The sequence below is a fragment of the Pseudorca crassidens genome, chromosome 11, assembly GCF_039906515.1.
Source record: "Pseudorca crassidens isolate mPseCra1 chromosome 11, mPseCra1.hap1, whole genome shotgun sequence".
Classification (NCBI taxonomy): domain Eukaryota; kingdom Metazoa; phylum Chordata; class Mammalia; order Artiodactyla; family Delphinidae; genus Pseudorca; species Pseudorca crassidens.
Genome location: NC_090306.1, coordinates 35,254,191 through 35,273,709, shown reverse-complemented (window position 1 = coordinate 35,273,709; position 19,519 = coordinate 35,254,191). Strand labels below are relative to the sequence as shown.

General features: G+C 35.6%; 1 protein-coding gene across 5 annotated transcripts in view; it reads right to left on the bottom strand.

The window, feature by feature from the left end:
• The window catches only part of CNTN1 (contactin 1), a 371,063-nt gene extending 352,935 nt beyond the window's left edge, over window positions 1–18,128 (bottom strand). For 2 of the 5 annotated variants that reach the window (XM_067696189.1, XM_067696191.1), the window contains exon 1: window positions 17,978–18,128. The gene's annotated coding sequence lies outside the window, so the exon portion shown is untranslated. The remainder of the gene's footprint in view (window positions 1–17,977) is intronic. The other 3 variants (XM_067696187.1, XM_067696190.1, XM_067696192.1) reach the window with 2 other exon arrangements.
• Between the last annotated feature and the right edge of the window lie 1,391 nt (window positions 18,129–19,519).

Genomic DNA, 19,519 nt, shown 5'->3' with positions numbered 1-19,519 from the left:
TATAGCATCATTAATGATCAACATTTTAATCATGCCTGAAATGGACGGTGGAGGGGGGTGGTTATAATTCAGTATTATGTGATCCTCTGAGTAAAATTTTACAATTGCTACTTCCCAACCTATTAATTCCAGAAATCCCCCATACTAAGAGTCTGTGAAGTCTGTTCCATTTTTTCATGAATTGCCCAAACTGTGAAAACTTCCTGGGTTTGCTAATGGTTAAAATGAATATCTAGTTCTTGAAATGCTGAAAATCTTTAGTGTGCCTATAGTGGAGAATTTTCAAACAGACAAGATGCTTAAGTCAACTCAGTTATCCTCATAATTAGAGAAGACCTATTATATGGATAATCCAAGAAAAAACTAACAATTTAAAAATTTATATTGACTTTAGACTACATATTTATATTCATATGTGGTCAAACCTGAAATTTTTTTAGTTAGTACCCCAACGTCTAACAACAGAATAGAGTGAGGTCATAATTAATCATCCCATCTCTTACCACTTAGGTAGTCAAGGAAAAAGAAATTCAGAAGAATCCCAATTACTACCCAGTGAGGTCATTTGACCTCATCTTGTTTCTCTTAGCAGGGAGAAATAGAGCAGAGTGTAATCTGAAAATATCAGGAAAAAACAGTATGATTCTGCCATTTAATAATAGATTAAACCAAAGTACTAAATGTGGAAAAGTCATATACATTTACTTCCCAACGGTTCTTAAGGTAACAGAAAACGAGGGGTTTTGGTTGGACATTTTATTTACTTTTTCACTTATTTTATCATGTACATAGATAATTCCTCTGTATTTTCCCTGAATAATGACTATCCTCTCTGCCTTCACGATACTCTTTTTTTAATGTGATAGAACCTTAAAAGCATAACATCTTCAGCATGACCTACCCAGCACTTCTATTATCAAATGCTTCTTTTGTGAGAAACTACACTGAACAATTTACATCTGTTAGGCCATTTCATAAATAGAAAAACTTACCTAAAATATGTCAAATAATCAAGAAATTGTTAGCATAAAGAAACAGAAATCACTGAGTGACTCTATTCTACTTTTCACATACTTTATTTAGTCTCATATAAACAAGTATGATGAAGACCTTGATAACTAAGCTCCCTGAGATTGCAGCTTTGATTTTGGCTAACTTTATTTGCATTTACTTAATAACATAAATAAGTCAATTCCTATAATTATTTCAATGATTATATAAATCTATGATTTGAGGGAGAGAAATATTGCTCTAGGTGATATGATACTTCATTGATATTTTTGAGAGAGCAGTAAAAGAAAAAGCAATAATAGGGGTTAAAAATAAAATAGTTCATTTAAAATACTCAGTTCAACTTTTCAATGAAATGTACTTCGTGTTGAAATGAACACAAAAGAGGCTGACCACAAGTCTTTGTGTTCAAGACACAGCTAAAGAAACTGGAATATGAAACTATTAAATAATATATACAAGTTATACGTCATTAGAAATAGTTTGTCACGAGAAATAGTTTGAGAATCTCTTAAAGCCTTAATCTTTAAACGAAGTGCATCTGAGAAGGAGAGAATCTGGATATATGTGGAGACAGCTACCATTATTTACAATAAATAGCATGAACAAAGACACAGAAGCAGTAATGTGGGTGGTTTGTGTGGAGGATAGCAAAAAAGTTTCTTCTGAGGGAACAGAGATAGTTATTGCTGAATAGGTAATATGTGTATGCAGTACAGCACCTTGAAAAGATCACTGGAGAGTCTGGTCCTTAAATTTAGATTTTAAACAAGAAGCCCATAAAATTTTATAAGTAGGTCCACACTATGGGGTCAGACAGATTTGAATTTGATCTGTTTCAGTCCCTTACTAGCTATTGATCTTATTTTATTTAATTGGACTTCATGTCCATCAAAGGAGGGATAATAATTTACAACCCATGGAGTTGTTGCAACAAGTCAGATAATGCATTTAAAGGCATAAAGCAAAAATGCAATAAATCATAACCTCTATATTAATTTTTGTAATGTTGGTGGTACATAGCTGTTTTAGTTTTATCCCCCCTGTGGTTGAATATGAAATGTATTGTGGAGCAGAAGCACTGTGTTCAGGAAATGGAGTTTGGTGTGATTGTGAAACAACCAAGTGAAGATGTCCAATGCATTTTTGACAAGATGGGTCTGATGTATAGGTCAAATTGAAGCTAATTATTTAGAAGTTATCAGCATATAGATAGCAATCAGAACCATCACTGGGAATAGGATCTCATAGTAAGTGTATTCAAACTGAGGTAATGGGTTTAGGGCAGAAGCCTCTGGAAGAAAAGATTACAAAGGCTACAAGGGTTTATGAGACTTAAAAGAAAAACCAGAAGATAGTTTCATGAAATCTCAAGGAACTGAGTTATATCAATCAGCGATTGCCCAATAACACTGCAAAACAAACATCCCAAATTTACAATAGCTTTTTCTCTTGCACATGGGTCCACAGTTTGATTAGGTCAATCATGCTTTAGGCTGTACAGTAACTGGGTCTGTCTCCAAGATTTGTATTGCCCTCATGTCTGCTCATATGTTTCCACTTTCACCTTGGATCAGCAGTTTCCCAGCATATGTTCTTCTCAATGCAGATGACTGGGTGTAAGAACCATGCCAAACTCAGATGCAAAATTTTTGCTTAGTACACATCTAGTATTATTACAATGGGCAAAGCAAGACGTATGACTGAACACAACATCAATTGGTACAGCTGTATGCTCTATTAACAGTGGGAATGGAAGAGAAATGAATATTTGCTTAACAATAAATCCAAACTATGAAAAGACCTTTCCAAGAAGGAAAATTCAACAGTGTTAAATTTTCTCCTGAAAGGTCAAGTAGGTGATATTTGAAAGGTATCCACAGAATTTAGGAACTAAGGGATATTTTGGAGACCTTGTAAAGTACAGTTTTACTAAAATGTCTGGCTTAAGAACCAGGTTTCAAAGGTTAGAGAGAAAATTGAAGGCAAAATATGGTAAAGCAAACATAGATAAACGTTCAAAGAAACTTGGCTGTGAAAGAGAAAAGGGAAAAATGACTGCAGTAGCTTGTGGGAGGAAAGAGTTGGAGGATGATTTTGTTTGTTTAATTTTGTCTGCATTGTTTCTCAAATGAAAGAGAATTAGGCATGCCTAAATGCTGGCATCAGGAAGCCAGTAGAGAGATCAAAGTTGAAGATCCAAGAAAGAGGTGGTAATGAATATAGTGAGGACCCTAAAATGATAGAAGGGTGTAATCCAGAACCCAGGAAGAGAAAAAAAAAATATGAAGAAGTTGGCTTTCCTCTTCCATTACAATGAGTCAGAAGAATGGAAGGAGAATGTTGCTATAGCTGAGGTCATATTTAGAAACTGTAGACTAGTAATTCTGGAAGAGACGAGAAAACATGAAATTTTAAAAAGAACCTAGAAAAGTTAGTAGAAAAACAACTGAAAAGTTTGAAGGCAGGGGAATATTAGGGAGTTAAGAAAGAAAGATTGGCATTTCTGGGGAGGAAGCATATGAGCATAAGAGCAAATTTTCTCTCATGTTGTAGAAAATTGAGATCCAGAAAAAAAGTAGAGGAATTGGAATTAAGAAAGAGGAGAGATCCCTCCTCCATCATAGGCTTAAGGATAGCAGTAGAGATGAAGACATGCTGAGTGAAGCAATATTTAATTAATTAAGGCATTCCACTTCACAATGATATTTTTAGTAACATAAATATTAATGTCATCTTCCAGAATGCGTTACAGAAGGGTTGTGGAGGAAGGCTGGATTTAAAACTCAAAAACAGAAGTAACTAGGTTATGTGTGAATTACACTAAGAAATCTAAAAAGATAAATAAAATAAAATAATTGCTGAGTCCAGCAAGATTGTCTCCTTACCCTACATATTAGCAAGGATCCAAATTCCTTTGTTCTGCAGTATTCTTCTTAAAAATAGAAGGCAATATGATTAAACATGATTTGTGGTAACATTTGTAACACTGTTTCTCAGTTGGTTCTAAAGAAATATTTCAATTTACTAGCAGTTATTACATTCATATCTACCACCTCAAATCAGACAGTATGCAGTGGAACATTTTCAGCATATTGTCAGAAACCAATAGGTATTGAAAAATGTGAACAGAACATTTTAGTGATACAATTTTGATTTCCCAAAATAAAAGCATAGCCATGAGTAATATACCATGTTTTCTCTCAAACATAAAATCAAATAAATGGAAGAAAATGTAACTGCAACTTAGACTGAAGATTCTAGTACATAATACAATTTACATTGGAGAAAAGTACCCAGGATTAAAAAGCCACTGGAGGACTTAATATTATAAAATAATGCATCCATTTTATTGATATGTATGTAAGAATTAGAGCAAGTGATCTTTGCTCTGAGTTTGTAAATAAAATATTCATTTTTCTCAACCATCCTGAGAACTGGATAGGCTACAAAAATCTCATTTTAATATTCTTAGCAATCCAGTAAACTCCAAAGATCACCCAGGAAGCTAAAGACTCCAAAACATTGTTCTCTCTTCACATTTCCCTGTTCCTTCATCAACAAAACACCTTTTGGGAGTACTACTGGAAAACATTTTTCGTGATTTAGTCATATTACAAATGGCTATTTTATATGCCCCTATAAAAAATACAATTGTATTCAAAGAGTAAACCATGTGTGTTTATAAAATAAGCATGGTGGTATTCTCAGCCATGGCTAGAAATGACATCCAAAGTCCAGTGAACTGCTATGAACTTCCATGAACTTCTATGGCTTTTAAAAAGATATGTAACAGATTGCCAACAAAAACATGAAAGAACGTTCAACACCACTAATCATTAGAGAAATGCAAATCAAAACTACAATGAGGTATCACCTCACATCAGTCAGAATGGCCATCATCAAAAAATCTACAAACAATAAATGCTGGAGAGGGTGTGGAGAAAAGGGAACCCTCTTGCACTGCTGGTGGGAATGTAAATTGGTACAGCCACTATGGAGAACAGTATGGAGGTTCCTTAAAAAACTAAAAATAGAACTACCATATGATGCAGCAATCCTACTACTGGGCATATACCCTGAGAAAACCATAATCCAAAAAGAGTCATGTACCACAGTGTTCATTGCAGCTCTATTTATGATAGCCAGGACATGGAAGCAACCTAAGTGTCCATCGACAGATGAACGGATAAAGACGATGTGGCACATATATACAATGGAATATTACTCAGCCATAAAAAGAAACGAAATTGAGTTATTTGTAGTGAGGTGGATGGACCTAGAGTCTGTCATACAGAGTGAAGTAAGTCAGAAAGAGAAAAACAAATACCGTATGCTAAGACATATATATGGAAACTAAAAAAAAAAAAGTTTCTGAAGAACCTAGGGGCAGGACAGGGATAAAGATGCAGACATAGAGAATGGGATGAAGTGAGAGGATGGCATGGACATATATATACTACCAAATGTAAAATAGACAGCTAGTGGGAAGCAGCCGTACAGCACAAGGAGATCAGCTCAGTGCTTTGTGACCACCTAGCGGGGTGGGATAGGGAGGGTGGGAGGGAGACACAAGAGGGAGGAGATATGGGGATATATGTATATGTATAGCTGATTCACTTTGTTGTAAAGCAGAAACTAACACACCATTGTAAAGTGATTATGCTCCAATAAAGATGTTTAAAAAATAATAATAAAAAATAAAAAGGTATATACGTCTTAGCAGAAATCTAGCTCTCAAAGAAGCTATGGGAAGATTGAGATGAAAATATATATTTAATTTTCTCTCCTTATTTACTCAAAGGAAGTTTTATAACATGCTAATAGCAAAATAAAGTCAAAATGAAATTATTAGGAGGGCTTTTTAAAAGAGTTGATTTGGAGAGTACAGCCCTGCCAATATTGTAGCAATATTTCTTATCAAGAATTATCTAGACATGCTGCTTCAAATCTAGTTAACTTCCTTAACATTTTTTAAATTACAAAGTCTTCTCACACCTAATATCTTTCTTTTACTTCATTAAATTCTCAAAAAAACATTTTAGGATATTCAATTAAATCACTGCCTTACTTGGGACTATTGCTTCTAGGGTAAAATACAAACACTTTAAAAATACTTTCTTGATCTACTATTTTCTCCTCTTTGCCCATATGTCTTGCTACTTTATAGTTTATACTCTATCATATACTAGATTTCTTTCAGTTATTTGAACCATACTCTCCTAAATGTCCCTGGCATACAATATTCACCTAACATGTTGAATCTCCTTGTATTAAAGCACTTATCACACAATTTGGGGTTATCTTTTCATCTATTTTCCCCACTTATCTTAGAAGTCTCTTGAAGGCAGGAAAAAGTCTGACTTATTCATTACTACAAAGCCTACCACATAGGAGATGTGTGTTTCTGTTCTCCCTCCCTCCCTCCCTCCCTCCCTCCCTCCCTCTCTGCTTCTTCCTTTCCTCCACTTACAAATACAATATATAATAAATGACGGAAAAAAGTATTAATCACATTATTTCTTTACATTTCTAGCAGAAGGACCTACTTTATAGATTTTTCATGGGAGACAGTCCTTTTTCATACCTGGAAACTGTTTTCCTTGAAGAACAAGTAGCATTGAGAGGGTCATAAATAGGCAAGTGAAAGAGAAAAGTCCTTGCCTAACTAGTTTAATCACCTAAATAAAACCTAGTGAATAATCAGATGACAGACATACTGCAAACTTACTTCCATACCTATTTTCCTCAATTTAGGAAATGAAGTCACTCAGAGTTACAGGAGTTGAGTAGATTTCTTAAGAATACATATCTACTAAGTGCCAGAATTTAGATTTAAATCTATGTCTACTGAACAGCTAGTACTATACTCTTTCCTGCATGAGCAAACATAGCCATATATTATATTGAAAATATATGATACTAAAATAACAAACAATGAAGGCAGGAGAGATTTTTAGCACTTAAATTTTATAAAACCAACTTACTGTCAAATTTAATTGAAATCTTTTACAATCCCAATAATACACAAAATATTTTTATGTATAAAAGTAAACAATCGATAGGGAAATACCAAATTCATGTTTTATGATGTCATTGGTGCATAATTGTGCTTTATTTATATTTTCTTTTTAATAATAGTCTGATTTGGAAAGAAAACTTCTAAAAGTATTTGAAAGATTGATCATACGCAGTACAAGGAAGGATATTCAAGAGCAAACATTCTTATTTATGTCACTAGGATTATATATTGTTATAATGTACTTGAAGAACAATTTGGAAATACTGATAATCTGTAAAAGATGTATCTCTTTGCTAGCAATTTCACTCTAGAAATGTATTAGGGAAATATTGGAATGAATGTACAAATGTATATGTAGAATAATGTTCTTGTGGCATTCTTTAAAAAAAAATTAGAAATATCCCAAGGATCCAATAAGGGGGACATAAATAAATTGTTTTATGCAAAGAGATATTATGCAAATACTAAAAAGGATGTGTTAGCACTATAATGTGTGAAAATAAAAGTTGGCCAAGATAGAAAAAATGAGTGACAGAACATTACATATAGTATGGTGCATTTTGATAGTAGTAACAATATATATAAAACTATATTCTATTCATAAAAATCTTTTAAAATATATACAAAATGTTAAGAATAGTCAGCTCTGTGGGTGGATTTAAATGAATGAAAAGAGAGTCGTCGTTAAAAATCTTATACATAGTAAAAAGATTGTATGAGACTATTTTGAAGAGCAGTGTCCAATATATTTGAAAATTTTGATGGGAAAATTCCTAGAAAAGTACAACTTACAAAAAAGATTAAATAATATTTAGGAAATACGAATAGACACATAACACATAAAGTAAGTGAATTTTTAATTTAAAATACTGCCACAAAAATATTTCTAGGGCCAAATGGCTTCACTAGTGGATTCTACAAGAAATTAAAATGTATCATTCACAAACCCTTACTAGAATAATCCTAAATAAAACATTATCAACACTAATCTAGTAATATACATTAACAGGTAATAAATACATAATGAATTAGTTAAATTTATTCTAGGTAATAAATACATAATAAACTAAATTTATTCTGGGTGGGGATTCTAGTTTAACATTTGAAAATCAATCAATATAATTTGTTTCATTAACAAAGATAAGATAAAAATCATATGATCATCTGAATAAATTTAAAATTTTGTAAAATATTTAAAATTTTAACAAATAGAAATAGTAGGGAATTTCCTTCACTTGATAAAATTATGCATAAAAAAATCTAATACTTAAGGATGAATTTTTGAGAAATTTTCTTATAAGAAATTATTAATATTGATACAAGAGTTTTACAGGTTTTGTTTAGATGAAAACAGTATAGTGTCTGGCACAAATACTATATTGAAAAATGTTTCCATGATTACAATAAGGAAAGACTTATTAAATAAAACACAAAAAATTCTAACTATGGACTACATTAAAGCTGAGAACATTTGTTGATTAAAGATAACATTAAGAGAATGATAAAGCAAATTATAGAGCAGGAAAAGATATTTGCAAATATTTTCTAAGGGCTCAAACTCAGAATATATAAGGAACCATCTATGAATCAATAAATAAAAGACAAATAACTCAATAGTAAAATGGGCAAAATCTTTGAATGACACTCCAAAACATCATATTCAAATGGCCAAAATATATATAAAAAGGTGTTTAACTACATATTAATGAAAAAAATGCAAATTAAAACCATAATTGGATATCCAGCTCCACACATTCCCAACTACTCTAATAGTTTAAGTTTAAAAGACTATTAATACCAAGTGAAGGCAAAGCTAATGCGTAACTTGAAATCTCATACACCACAGATTGAACTGGAAATTGGCTCAACCTCTTGGGAAAATCTAGCAATTTCTACTAAGCATTAGCCATTGACTCAGCAATTTTAATCTTATTTATATCCTAACAAATGTATACACATACATGTATAAAAAGACATGTAAAAGAATGTGTGTTCATAGGAAAACTATTACACAAAACTGAAAACAACCCAGATGTCTATCAAATAGAAAGATAGGTACATTTTTGGAGTATTTATACAATGGAATTCTATAAGACAACAAAAATGAACTATTATTACATTCAAAAACATGGATATATCTCACCAAAAAGGTTGAGCAAAAGAAATTTGATACAAAAAAGTCACATACTGCATGATTTTGTCTATATGAATTTAAAAAAAAGGCAAAATGATTCCATGGTCTTGAAGTCAGAATTAATGATTACCTTTGGGGAAAAGCAAGGTGGTAATGATTAGGAGTGGCTGGAAGAAGGATTTCTGGGGGCTGACAAGGTTCTTTATTCAGAACTGAGTGTTGATTTCATGGATGTATATACTTTGTTTAACTCATTGTGCTGACTCTTTTCTGTGTGCTTTTCTATATTTCTGTTACTCTTTAATTAAAAAGGTTTAAAAAAACAATGCAATGTTTTATTGAAAATAGATGTCTTAGTTTCCAAATAACATTTTTGGGAAAAAATTAGTTAATTAGTTAATTAGTTAATTCTACCAAAAGAGTTGTTATGACCTCTAAAATAATATTTGAAAGCTAAAGAAACATACAGTAAATCAATCCAGTAGATATTTTTAAAAATTTTCAGTTAAAATATATTGTGTTTAATGTATAAAAATAATATGCAATGGGAATTTTCATCTGATATAAATTTCTATATTAAATAAGTTGAGCCTCAAACTGGAATATTATAAATATTATTTATAATATCTTAGCAGGCAATCTTGCCTGTTACTGATAGCAAATCTGTACTTTCAGTAACCATGACAATTAAATATGATCTGATTAGATGTCTTAGGATAGAATTACTGTTTATGGTTTGTAACATCAGCAAGCAAAATTAGGGCAGAAAAGCATACAAAATTCTGTTACTTAGTTTAAAGTTAAAATAATGAATTTTAAAATAGCACATTGTAATTACTTAATTTATGTTTGGAAAACTGCCCCATGTAAATCACTGTAGTGAAAGACCATTTTGTTTATGAGATTTCCATAAATAAAACATATATAAATTTAGAATGATTTAATCTATCTGTTGTGTTGATGTTAAGTACATGTGAGATCTAGGGATAGATGGCCACCTCAAATGCAGGAAATTTAAACTGTGACTAACAAAATACTAAAACTAGATATCATGGAGAGCAGAATAAACACTGTTTAATAATCTAGGTTTAGGAGTTAGTTAACCTGCATATGAATTCTAGCTTTTTTAATCATTAGATTTTTAATATATCTATTTTTTCTCATCTGTAAAATGGTAAAAATAATAAATAAAATCCATTTCACTGGGTTTGATTAAGTTATGAGATATCATGTGCAACACATTTAAAATAATGCTCAACACAGAGTGAGCACTCAAAAAATGGTTGTTGTTAATAACTGAAGTGCGGTTATAGAGAAGACATTATCTGCACAACCAAACAAAATAAAATCAGTCTAATACTTGTGTTTTTTTTGGTTTTTTATTTGCCTCTCCCATTGCAGAGCACAGGCTTCGGACGCGCAGGCTCAGCGGCCATGGCTCACGGGCCCAGCTGCTCCGCGGCACATGGGATCTTCCCGGACCGGTGAACGAACTCGTGTCCCCTGCATCGGCAGGCGGACTCTCAACCACCATGCCACCAGGGAATCCCACTTCTGTCTTTTTCATTTTTAAACTAGGCTAGATCAATGCTGTAGGTAAGCACCCATCTATTTTTCATAAAAATGTTTTCAACTCTTGTACTATTTCTGAAAAACATATTTGACTCATCTGACTCTCCAAGACTGTAGAGAATATATGCTAAGAGCCAAACTGAAAAGCTGGATATTTTCTACTTAATTAAGAATATCTAGAAAAAGCATTTTAATATTCTAGTAAAAATAAATAAGGGAAAGGGTATTGTACTTGTCACCAAAAATAAAAAGAAATACACTCTGAAGTTTTATATATATGTAAACAAATATAAATATACATAATCAATCAATTAAACAAATACACGATTTTACAATAAGTTGAAATCAAAAATCACTGCCAGTGCGTTACTTCTCAGCTATTAAAAACCAAAGTGACAACTATACATAGGTATTAGTGCAGTAAATTTTTACTGGATTGTTCAGGACTCTCAGTGGATTATTTATATCCTTCAAGACCAATGTCCTTGACCTGGACAGAATGGTGGACTGCACCTCTCTGTGAGATGTTTTGGCTGAGCATAATAGACCAAACATGCAAGTATGAGCAAGATTACCTTACATCTTGTCCAGATTTGCCACTAACGTGATCTTAGGCAAATTACTTATTTCTCTGAGCTTGTTTCTTTATCTGTAAGAATGGATAACCACACCTTTCGATCTAACTTTCAGAATTGTTGCAAAGGATCCAACAAGGTTATACATGTAACGATGCTTTATAAACTTCCAGAGACCACACCAATGGAAGATTTTTATTAAATGAAGAGAAAGGGGATTAATTTCACCAATATTTAGTTCAAACACAGCTAAACTTATATATCTACATTATCCATGTAATTATATATTTCTTCCTCCTTCTAAAATGAAGAATTATTTAAAAGAGTTAGCTACATATTTAGCATTCGGGAATTATTCAATGTCCTAGACATGTCTTATCTTGACAAATTGCTTATTAAAAGACTCTGTTTTACCTATCTTGCTGTATAAATCAACAAAACCAGGAAGTTAATCCTTGACAAATTAAGAAGATTGACATAGCTTCTAGTTTTATTTCTTGGTTTCCAAGGTAGAGATATAAATTCTTAACTTGTTGAAATCTTAAAAAGGTGTTTAATCTTAACCTTCTTTAACTCATTTCTTCATAAAATATATGTCAAAGTCTTCATTGGGCACAAAGAGGAATACGGTATTGTCTCTGTCTTCAAGGGCTTACAAAAAACTCAGCCTGGAAGTTCAGAGAAGTCCTCCCTAAGATGGTGGCACCTGACCTGAGCCTTGAAGAGGTTAGGCAGATCAACTACAGGGCAGACAATGAGACAGGTAATGTCTGGCAGAAAATAGAATATGGAGGGGAAGTGGAGTTTGGGAAAAGAGAGAAAAATATATGCTGAATAAGGGGAAATGCAAACAGTTTAATATGATTGGCATTGTGGGAGATTGGAGATCAAAGAGACTGGAATAATGAGGAAATGAATTTAGAGAAGTAAACAAGGACCATTTAGTAAAGGACTTTAAGTACAACCTAAAGGACTTCTCGCATCTTGTTATTAAAAGGAGAAAGAGAGAGAGAGCTCTATCAAAAATTTTTCAGCAGAGGAGGCACCTGTTGAGATTGGTTTCAGAAAGACACTTGATTATAGTGTGGAGAATGTTCTTGAGAAGACTACAGAGAGTGGGACTGAAGTACGGGCTCTGAATTCTGAAGATCCTCAGAATATCCTCATTTCCTACACAGGAAACAAAGGCTTAAAGAAATTAAGTAACTTGCCCCAAATCACACAGCTTGTAAGTGGCTGAGCTAGGTTTTGTGCAAAGCTCTACATAACTCTAAAATGTGTGCTCTTAGGACCATAGTAACTGCCTCTCATGAAGAGAAATGAATGTGACAAACCCTAAGCATTTAGAGAATAGCAACAAATAAAACAGTGCAGGAAAAGTGATGACACAGTCAGTCTACATCATCAAAATCAAGTACAGGGGTGAGCAATTATCCAGTGAATTAAGGACCATCTGGATAATCCTGGCAAAAGCAGATTTAGTGCCTGAGTCATTCAGATAATTGTGCAAACAGTGTGCCCTGCTCTGGCGGAGTAACCTGGTCTTTAATATCTTCCATAGTACATTTTTCCCTGTGGCACTTCTAAAATGGACAACAGTAGCTCAGGAAGAATAAAGGTACTATTCACTTCATGGGAAAGTCACATAAATAATAATGGGATCTCAATAGACTGTGAGTGTATTTATGTCCCCAGGAGCCATTTCACACAGAGATACATGATATACATAAGCCAAATACTACTTCAAAGAAGAAAAGTTCAGCAATAGCACCCTCAAATGTGTGCTTTTATGTTCAGTTCTTTGTGAGGTAGCAGAAAGTTTTCTGAGCATTAAAGAAATGAAAGATATTACTGCAAATCAATTTATGGATTAAACTACAGTAAGGTTACAAATTTCTGTGTGTTCAACACATAAAAAATTAAAGGCAAAAAAAACAGGGTGAGGAAAATTTTCAGTTTACAACAGATTTCTAATTATATGTAGAAACTATGATTACCCCAATAAAAAATAATCAAATGAAATCCACAAATTAAGAAATACAAAGAGCAGATAAACAATTTGAGAAATGAAAACATTTCTCAAACTCATTCAAAATCATAGAAACACAACTCAAAGAATAACTAGATACCTAATTTCTGCTATCAAAATAGTCTCAATTGTTTTAACCACAGTACCAAGTATTAATAAAGCTATTGCCAAATCAGCTTAAACTGAGTACCAATTTCTGCACAAGTTTTTTTGCTGGGGCAATTTAGCTATAAGCATTAGGAGTCTGGAAATATTTATATGTTTGATCCAGTAACATCTAAGGAGTTACTGTAAGGAAATGGTCAGAAAGGTAAAGATTAATGAATGTTTATGTTCATTTCCATAAGTGTGAAAAACTGGAAACTATCTAAAAGCTCTATATAAAAATTATTTGGCAGCCATAAAAAAAACATGGTTAGTAAGAATATTAAATAAAATAAATGAATATTTATGGTATGATGTTAAGTGGGGAAAAAGCTGAATGCATAAATGAATATTCACTCTAATTTCAAATCTGTAAATTTAAAATACCTATGCATATTCATAGAAATAAAACTATAAGGTTGATAGTGGATCTCTGTGCATGATGATAGAATTATATTTTATTTCCAATTTTTCCTGAATGATCCCATATTTCCTTATAATCATAAAAATGTTATTTAAATGTAATATTAAATGAATATACTTTCAAATACAACTTTACACAGTAAGTCATCCAGACAACCATAGTGAAATAATGCCCCATTCCTCCACCTGCTACATTTCCAAGTTCACAAACCTGGTAAGTCCTGTTCTAAGGATTTGAAGCCAGGTATTCTTTCTCCAAAGCCAGTGCCCTTCAAGATAAAAAGTAAAGCACAGTGCAGGTTTCAAAGCAGAATTGAATCAATATGAGGCATTAAAAATACATTATACCAATAATAATATCTGACATCTTAGATTAAAGCAGAGAAACTTATACACTGGGATATTTGATAACTGCACTAATGGAGGTATGCAATGACAGATGAAAACTGGTATTAAGGAAAACAGAGAAAAATACAAATTAGGTTGAGAATAGAAATGAATAAATTTATTACTGAATGGATGATAGGCATTTGGAGGTAGAGAAAAGGAAATCTAAAAAATAAATAAATAAAACTGATCACAGGGCTTCCCTGGTGGCGCAGTGGTTGAGAGTCCGCCTGCCGATGCAGAGGACACGGGTTTGTGCCCCAGTCTGGGAAGATCCCACATGCCGCAGAGCAGCTGGGCCTGTGAGCCTTGGCCACTGAGCCTGCGCGTCCGGAGCCTGAGCTCCGCAACAGGAGAGGCCCCAACAGTGAGAGGCCCACGTACCACACACACACAAAAAAAAAAAAAAAAAAAAAAACTGATCACAAATCAGAAAAGCCTAGAAAACAGCAGTATCCTTTACTAAAAGCCAACTTAAGGATGATGACAACTGATGGGGGGAAAGCAAAAAATGGTTGTCACTATGTACATTATCATTACTGTAAACAGTACTTCTACTACTAACAGCTATTGTTTATGAGTAATTACTATGGACCAATACCTATTTTAAATGTGTTGCATGCATTATCTCACTTAATACTTGAAAAATATCCCATAAAAATCTCTGAGGTAAGTGCTGTTGTAATTTCCAATTGACTTACTGACATTCACTTATCTGCCTAGTGATATATGAATATTAACACAACTAGGCTTCCTTCTAATACCTGTGCTCTTAGCCACCAGGATAATATTTTGGAATGACTCATGGAGGAGAGAATAGAAACGGAAATGCAAAGGAAAGTTTTATTTCTAATAAAATTGCCATCCATTTGGGGGATTCATTTGAAAGCTAGGAGCAGGAAGAAGACATAAGAGGGGCACAAAGACAGGGTTATAAAAAGTGAGAGAATAATTATGACATCAGATCACTGTGGTACCAAGAAGTAAAATTTCAAGGAGGAGATGGACAATACAGCAGAAATGGCAGATCAAAAGGGAACAAAACTGAATGTACCAATAAAAAGAAAACAAGTACTGGACTTGAAGGGCTTACGGATGACTTAGAGAGGATTGGTTCTTGATATGACATAGATCATGGCCAATTTATCTGTAGAAATGGATGGACCCTGTTGATCACTTTTTTAAAAATAAGGCACATGGCATGGCATGTTTTGTGTGGAGAAATATGGATTGTCTATCTTTCAACTTGGTCTCAAGGGGAAGAAGATATGAGAGTATATATAGAATAACCTGTACACAGTCATAACCTCTACTAGGAAATAGAATCATTCTTTGGAAGGATATAGAAATATCTCATGTCATTCATTCCTGCTCATGGAGAAGACAATGGAGCCAAAGGAAGTTTCCAAAAGTAGTTCTCAACACATAGCCTTCTATCAATAAATGGATTACCCAAAATCATTGCTTCATCCATCCAAACAATTCCTTATGATGATTCTTCCTCAGTAAGAGTATTTGAGCCTACTTAGAACTGTAGGCTATACAAAATGTAGGTCATGGTCTTTTTCTGCAAAGTACTAACTGCCTAATTAGAAGACAAATCAGACATACAAATAATGGTCAAGCAACAAAACAGACTTAGTGTCTGAATAACTGAATAACCTTGGTCTATACTGTATCAATATTGATCAAATATTGTTACCAGGTCCAAAAACCATGGGAAACTGAAGAATTCTATTTGATGGTAAACTGCTATGCAATTAATTCACAGTAGGTTGTTGGAATATTAGGGTTGAAATAGTGGACTTTCAGAAGATTTTAAACAAATTACTTATGTCCTCTAAATCTTAGTTTTCTCATCTAAGAAAATGGAAAGGTTTTCATCAAGATTAACTAATTCCAGCCAATGGGAAAAATAAATGCACATACACCTATAAAAGAAAGTCCATGTCATGCAAATAGATATGATATAAAACAGCAGCACAAGTTTAAATATCAGGTCCACAAGTAAAATTTGTACAAAGAAATATATCAAAATTACTCTCCAAGATTCCAAAGGTCCCTTAGTTCTATATCCTATAAAGTGGGTGGATCTGGGATTTTCCCCCAGATCCCCTAATGCTGCCAGCTGTGAGTTACTACCCAAATAAATTTACCACCGATCAACCAAGGTACAGGCATAGGGAAACCATTATGCTCTGATGAATTTAATAAAATATCCCACATATGACTCATATTTACTTGATATATGTGCTACATTTCAGGCTGATAAGCCTCATGTGAAGCTGAAAAATGCAGGGAAATGGATGAAGATCAAATAGCACTCTAAGAATGTATTCAAAATAATATTTGGAAATATTGATCTTCATGTGCAATAGAGAAACATTATTTCATGCAAGGTTTCCTCAGTCTGAGTGCATCTTCTCTGGCTTTTCCCCTAATGGAGAATTTGATTCCCTCTTTCCCCTCCCACTCAGTGCTTCCAGATTGCTTCAGAAGACCAAGGCAGCCTGCTCAGCAGCAGGCAAACAGGGCTTGTGAGCAGGAGCTATATATAGCTCCACCTTGGAGATATGCACACACAAGTACGTGTACAAATGCCCATGCTGGATGTGTCATGAATAAATGAGAAAAGGTTGCAACATCTCCCCTCTCCCCCCTTCCCATCACCCGAATGTTTCAGCAATTGTCAAAGCAGGGTGTCATCAATCGCTGAGAGTGATGCAGCGTCTAATTTCTCTGCAATTCTGCTTACTGCTTCCAGCAGTCTAACTCCGGCAGGAAACGGCACTGGGCCAACACCTACTACCCAGATGCGGTCACCCAAGGAGGCTGCCTTGCAGCCCCTGGGAGCCCATTTCGGCATGATTACTTGACTCTCCGCAAATCCCCCAGGATAGACCCATCTTTTAGAAACTAGGCGAGAAGGTGGTTTCCGATAAAGAGCGTAAGGCTAGGAGAGAAGAAGCCAAGCCTTCCTTGCCTCTTCCCTCCTCAGTCTGCTGCAGATAGGGGAGAAGGGCTGATGTCTTCTCAGTGGAGACGTAATTAACTGGAAAATGCCCTGCGAGTTGCAGGCTTTTTTCCCAACCCCCCACTCCCGAAAGGAGCCGGTTCTTAACAGCGGCCAGGGAACATACAAGTCCTTCTTCCCCTCAGCGCAATCATTCCCAGTTTTTCAGGGTTGTACTAGTCTAGAGGCAAGGGAGGAGAGGGGAAACGAGTGGGTGCGGATAGGCGTGGGGAGGAGAAGATGCTCTTCTCTTCTCGATTTAGGAAGACCTGCAGGTTCCCGGCTGCTGACAGGTCTGCTCTCCCAGACCCTCCCCTGCCAGGTCGACTTGGCATCCCTTGGGCGAGTCGCCGGCGGTGGCGGCCGCAGCCTCCGAGAGGAAAGTTGACGAGACGGAGAGGGGGCTCGGTGCCCTCTCCCGTAGTACTGCCGCCCTGCCCCGCCCGTCACCCCGGGCTCCGGCATCCCGTAACCCTCCTTCCCAGCACCACACACCCTCCACCCAGTCTTTCCTGCCGTCCTTCTCGATGAGAGCTGCGGCGACTACAGGAGATCTGGGGGTGACGAGGGCGGGGCGGGGCTGGGGGAAGGGGAAGGGAGGCAACAGCAGCAGGAAAACACGCATTCTTTATTCTGTCTGCAAAGAAGGGAAAGTCCTGCCTCCTACCTGTTCCCTGCTCCTGCTCGCCTTGGCGCGGCACAGCTGGACCATAACCTACAGGTTTCCCACTTCCGCCACAGACACCTGGGAGAGCATCTCCCCACCCGGCGCCCCTCCTCGCCTAGGCCGAGCCCACCCCAGCTACTTGACAGCACAAGCCCGGCCTTTTAGAGCGCTTATTGGGGCGGCGAGGGAACTGGGGCGGGCACCAGAGAGAAAGCCGAGTCTCTGATTGGACAGGAGGAATGTCACTCTCACCCCAGGACCAGGGCTCGCTGCGGACCCGGGTAGCTGCTAAACCCAACCGCAAAGGGTCTCTGCAGTCGCTGGAACCAAACCCTGCTGCTACTGGATCAAAGACCCCTAAGAGGAGGGAAACTGGTTTGTTGACTTGTCATCTGAGACCCCAAGAGGGAGGGAGGGACCAGCCAGAACCAGACACCCAGCACTTTCCAGAGCTTCCCTGAAGGGACCATCTGCTCTGGGAGATTTGACAGCGAAAATATCAGGAGCAGTGAGTGCCTCGATACAGAGGCACGAACTTCGGTAACGAATGAAGCAAAATAGAAAAATACATATAATTAAGTGAAAAAAATCATAAGAAAAAGAAAAAGCATGAGAATTTTATTTCAAGTTTCCATTCTTTCCCCTAAATGTAACATGGCAGTATTTCATGTGGAGAAAATGTTGAACTGCTTATTCTGTAGCGCAGCAGACTCCAAAATACCCGCTGGTAGGAACACTGTTTTCGATGGAAAAGTGTTACGATAATAACCTCTCAAAAAAGAGTAAAAGAAGGCAATTAAAGCCAGACTGCATAAGAGACTTGCCTTGGGCAGTTCATTTGGTGGTAAAAGTCTTCAAACAATCACCACCAGGCTGACTAATCAATCTGTTCCCTTTCTCCTGATACTGGGCCATCATTTCTTTTGTGCTCAAACCCTGAGGAGCAGAGGGTGGATAAGCCAACCCAAATCTATATGATCCCAAGCTTGCCTTTTAGGTGAAGGAGGACGAGGGTAAAACCATTTTCTGCCCACATTCTATCTCTGCCACTGGTCCAGGTGGAGTCAGAAAGCTGTGGAATTCAAGGGACTTCTTAGTTGAGGAATAATCATAGAAAATCACAAGCAAAATTGAGGGTAGGGAGGTGTCTTATTCTAATGCCATATAAGGAATCAGTCTTCTCCCTCACAGGCTGCTTCCTTTCTGCAAATATCCAAGTTCCTCATCCACCTAAATTAAGTAGCTGTCTTAACTAGTGCTGACCATGACTGAGCTCCCAGCCTCAAAGAGCTTATGATGGATGTGGCTCACTGGACAACTGTGGAGATGACATTGTTATCAAATGTTAAACAAGTATAGGCTCTTCGTGCGTATGGTTCTTATCACTGTTAAGCCAGACTCTTCAATGTTCTCTTCATGAAACTGGAGGAATCAAATTAATGTATTTGGAAGTCAGAAGGAATCTTAGAGATAATTTATAGTGAACAATAGATAAGACTCTTATGTCAGAAACCCTTTTAACACTGAATAGAAATAACTAAA